The sequence below is a fragment of the Echinops telfairi genome, unplaced genomic scaffold (genome assembly GCF_000313985.2).
Source record: "Echinops telfairi isolate 266 unplaced genomic scaffold, ASM31398v2 ScPeMD7_4225;HRSCAF=4972, whole genome shotgun sequence".
Lineage (NCBI taxonomy): Eukaryota > Metazoa > Chordata > Mammalia > Afrosoricida > Tenrecidae > Echinops > Echinops telfairi.
This window is the reverse complement of record NW_022108124.1, coordinates 180,130-185,302: the sequence shown is the minus strand read 5'-3', so window position 1 is coordinate 185,302 and position 5,173 is coordinate 180,130. Positions and strand designations below refer to the sequence as shown.

At 44.5% G+C, this 5,173-nt stretch overlaps 1 protein-coding gene across 3 annotated transcripts in view; it reads right to left on the bottom strand.

Moving 5' to 3' along the window:
- Positions 1-5,173, bottom strand: part of MCF2L2 (MCF.2 cell line derived transforming sequence-like 2) — a 223,046-nt gene that overhangs the window by 99,913 nt on the left and 117,960 nt on the right. The gene's annotated exons all lie outside the window — the stretch shown is intronic.

Genomic DNA, 5,173 nt, shown 5'->3' with positions numbered 1-5,173 from the left:
TCTGTGCATCTGTGACCCCCCCCCAATCTGTGCAAATGTGACCCCCCCCTATGCGGCTGTGATGGTTCTGCTTCCCTTTGTTGTTGTTGGGTGTCCTGGTGGTACAGTTGTTAAGAGCTTGGCTGCTAACCAAAAGATTGGTGGTTTGAACTCACCAGCTGCTCCATGGCAGAAAGTGTGGTCGTCAGCTTCCAGAAAGATCTATAGCTTCGGACACCCTGTTTCACTCTGTCCTCTAGGGCTGCTCTGATTAGAATAGACTCTGTGGTAGCTGTTGTAGGTACCATCAAGTAGATTTTCAACTCCTAGCAACCCTGTGAGTTGCATAGTAACAAAGTAGAAATCCCCCATAGGGTGTTATAGACTATTAGCTTTATAGACTATAAGTTTAGACTATCACCCCATAGGGTGTTATAGACTATCAGGAGCAGGCTGTCAGTCAGGTCATTTTGCCTTGGAGTCTCTGGGTGGGTTTGAACCACCAACCTTATAGTCAGCAGTCAAGCACTGTTGCCCCTCCAGGGCTCAAGTTGATTAATTCTCAAAACAAGGGTTTATGGCTCTACTTTAACAATAAAGGATATTAATATTGCCAGAGCCTAGGTGGCACACACGATTTGCCATCTGTGGTTACGTGTTGGGCTGCTAACTGCAAGGTCTGTCTCTACGCTCATCAAGAGTTAGCCTCTCAGAAATGCACAGGGCAGTTCTACGCTGCCCTGCAGGGTCTCTATGAGTCACAACTGACCGGATGGCAGTGAGTGTGTCTGTAATGCACGAGGGGAATGGGTTGGGTTTGATTAACATTGCACTCCCCCCCTCATTAATATATAAAAAAGATTAAGCATTTGAGCTAGAAGGAACAATAAAGAGATCATTTCATTCAATATCTCACTTAATGTTAGTAAATAAATCATGGGGCTCAGGGGAGTTGTGATTTTCCCAAGACCAGAAGGATGAGTTGAGGGAGAGATAAGACAAGCCCAGTCTCCCCTTCCACAGACAACTGACCAAAAGTCCGTAGAAGTCTGTACATCTGACTGCTAACTGAGACGTTAAAGATGTGTGTCCATCTAGAGGCACCTCAGAAGATAGTCCTACATCCCCTTACGGAAGGGTCATGGGGAGGAGATGAGCCAGTCAGGGTGCAGTGTAGCAATGATGAAACATACAACTTTCCTCTAGTTCCTAAATGCTTCCTCCCCTCGCCCCGCCCCCACTATCATGATCCCAGTTCTACCTTACAAATCTGGCTAGACCAGAGGATGTACACTGGTACAGATAGGAACTGGAAATACAGGGAATCCAGGGTGGATGATCCCTTCAGGACCAGTGGGGAGGGTGGCGATGCCGGGGGTAAGGGCGGTGGAGGGAGGGTGAGGTGGAGAGGGGAAACCGATTACAAGGATCTATATATAACCTCCCCCCTGGAGGACGGACTACAGAAAAGTGGGTGAAGGGAGATGCCGGACAGTGTAAGATACAACAAAATAATAATTCATAAATTATCAAGGGTTCAGGAAGGAGGGGAGAGCAGGAAGGGAGGGGGAAAATGAGGAGCTGATGACAGGGGCTTAAGTGGAGAGCAAATGTTTTGAGAATGATGAGGGCAATGAATGTACAAATGTGCTTTACACAATTGATGTGTGTATGGATTGTGATAAGAGTTGTATGTGCTCCTAATAAAATGATTTAAAATGAAATAAAATAAAAACAGGCAAAAAAAAAAAAAAAGAGAGAGAGAGAAGATAGTCCTGTTGCTCTATTTATGAAAAATCAATCACTGAAAACCTTTGGGACCATAGTTCTAATCTGACACAGCTGGGGTTGTCACCAGTCAGAATCCATTATATGACAACTGTTTTTTTCTTTCACGTTGCAAAATGCTTTTATGATGTCTTCGTGATGCTGCCTGCATCAATAGCTGATTCCTTCTTTGTGATCAGCAGTATTCTATTACAATGCTGTACTTCGGTTGGTCTATTCTTTCCAAACAATAGTGGAAATACATTGTAGAAACATCACTAAGGCTTTATAAATCAGGTGATGCCTCTGTTTAAATAGATTATTTTGCATTCTCAGAAGAGAGAGTAGATTCGGAAAGGGCTTTTTTTTTTTTTTTTAAATAAATACTGCCCAGGGAAATCCAACGAGTAAACAGACTTTCCCTGAGCATCAGAGCTGGAAGGAGAAGAATGAACTTTCCCCACACTGACAAACAGTTGGGAGGAAGTCTCCTTGCAAAATAGGCGGCAGTGACAGGCTGCTCAGCCAGTTGTTGACAGTGAAGAGAGCCCTCCCTTGGGGTCATAAAAAGCCATTAAAGTGGATGTTTTACATCTCACTTTGATGAGTAGGGAAGTGGATGGGGTTTTAAAAGCTCATGAGCAGCCATCGAAGGGGCACTGATTGGTCTTCCCTATCCAGTGGAAAGAAAAGTGATGAAAATCTAAAGACTTGGAAAAAATTAGCCCAGTGGACGAATGGACCACGTGAACAGTCTCCACAACCCTGAGACAAGAAGAACTAGATGGTGCCCAACGACACTGCCAACTGCTCCGAGAAAAGATCACAGTAGGAGGTCCTGGATGAGTGGGAGGAAACGTGGAACAGAATGCAAAATCGTGAACGAGACCAGTTTGATTGGCTGGAAAGAGACTGGTGGGACCCCCAAGACTATGGCCCTTACCCTTCGTTACTAGAACTGAATTGTCATCATTGTTAGACTAATCAACCATTGAAGATTAAAAGGGCAGCGTTTACTGAAGGACCAAGTTAAGAGTGTTAGGAAAGAAGGAGGAATAGACATGGGAAAAGCAGGGAGGAAATGGGCTACGTGATGGTGCACTGAAGGGCTTGCCAACAGTGAATTGGATCAGAATGTGTTTGAACTGCTGATTACAAAGCAAGGGTCTGTTCTGTACACCTCTACCTAAGTTACGTGTGTGTCCGGGTGGACTAGAGAAACAAATTCATGGACACACATATGTGTATAAGAAAGAGTTTTATTTACAAGAGTAATTGAATATTGAGAAAACATCCCAGCCCAGTCCAGATCAAGTTCATAAGTCCGATATTAGCCCATATGTCCGATGCCAATTTATATAGTCCTCTTCAGACTCTTGAAACACATGCAATGATGCCAAACGCAGGAAGATCACAGGCCAGTTGGAGGGAAGTCTTGCAGATCCAGTGGTGGTAGAAGGATCTCAGCGCTGGCAGGAGTCTCCATGTGGCTCCTCCAGTTTCCAGGACATGGGGTCTATCAGCATAGTGCCATGTGTCTTGTCAGTACAGCGTCTCTCAGGGAGGGAGCAGAGAGAAAGTGTGTCTTCCGCCTTCAAGGAGGAAAATACAGGAATTCCCAGAATCCTCAGGGGAAGGCCATGCCCACACAGAGGCCTCATTGGCTATGACCTGATTGACAGACTAGACTCCATCCCTTCACTGTTAATCCTCCAAAATAGAAGGGCAACCCTGGAGAAACCAGAGAGTTACCCTGATGCAACCAGACCTCTGAGATGCTTACAACACCACTGGATCCAAACTTTCTACCTACTGGCCTGTTATCATCCTGCATTTGGCATCATTGCATGTGTTTCGTGAGTCCGCAGAGGACTTTATAGATTGGTATCAGACAAATGGGTTAATATCAGACTTATGAGTTTGGACTGGACTGGGTTGGGATGCTTTCGTAATGTACAATTACCCTTTATATGAAACTCTCTCTTATACACATATGAGTTTTCCTGGATTTGTTTCTGTAGTCTACCCGGACTAACACACAGGTCTCAACCTAACCTAGTGATTCTCACCACACTATCATTTTCCACATAAAGTTAAATCATTAGTATGGTACTTAATATTATTTAATGTCCATTTCTAGTTCCGCATTTATGGTATCTTTACCTTAGATAATACCCACTGGACTTTGTGCCCTAGAGCCTCAATGGGTAATAATACAACACCTGCTTTAAGAGTAACTAGTGTTACTAACAAAACCTCCCCCAACAGTACAACTGGTTCTCGCTTAGAAATGAAGCCCGTTCTTTCCAACTCAACTGATGCTGCTGCTGCTGCTGCTGCTGGCCGTTGTCATTCAGTTGGTGCTGAGTCACGGAGACGCTGTGTGCATCAGAAGGAAACAGCGCTCAGTCCTGCACCATCTTCCCAATTGTTCATCAGCTCAAGTCCTTTGCTTTGGCCTCCGTGGAGCCCAAGACACTTCCAACCTTGGGGGCTCATCTTCTAGTACCATACCAAACCAACAATGTTCTTTCCCCCCCAGATTTATGGGGGTTTCTTAGGGGAGCTTATAGGTTACCAGAAGCCAGGATAAGAAAGCATTTAGGATATTGGTCCACAGCAACACCTCCTCAGCCAGCAGCCAAGTCTCTCTCTCTCTCAGGTCCTCAGCTTCTCAGTCTCAGTCTCAGTCTCAGTGCTGCTCCTCTGTCCTGTCTCATGGTCTCCTGTCCTAGGCCTTCAAACAATGTTCTGTTGTGATCCCTCAGGTTTTTGTTGGCTAGTTTTCAGAAGTAGCTGGCCATGCCTTCCTTCCCAGTTTGCCCAATGGTGGACCTTATTGGTGTTTGCAATGCCAGTGCCTTAGCTCCCAGCATCATAGTCACACACAGCCACCATAGGACAGCAAGTTGACAGAAGGGTAGTAATCTCTTGGTAGTAGAATGGATAGTAGAGCCTCTTATGAAACCTAGTGATTAAAAATAGCAATAACTTATCACGTAGGTATAGACTCTGTACTCTTATATGCTGAATGATGCCATCCATTTAATTTATGAACATTATCATGGGTTACCCTCATGACCTTGCTGAAGTGCCTTCAGCACATGTTCCTGCTGCCTGTGTCAGACAGCTGGTGTGGGAGCGGAGGGACACTCCTCTGCCAATCATCAAGTTTGGCTGAAGTACAACACTGCTTCCATTTTGGATCAATGGGAAGGATCTAGAGACTTGGAAAATATCAAGGGGCAACTGTAAGGACGTTAACTGCGCTGCAGATCAATTTTTTTTTTAAGTCTTAGACAGTTAAACTGTATACAGTGTCTTGCAAAATCCAACTACAACCCATAGGAAGTATGTTTATTTCATACCACACACATATATTACTATAAAAACTTTTCTCAACTAGTATTGAAACTTTCCCTTACTA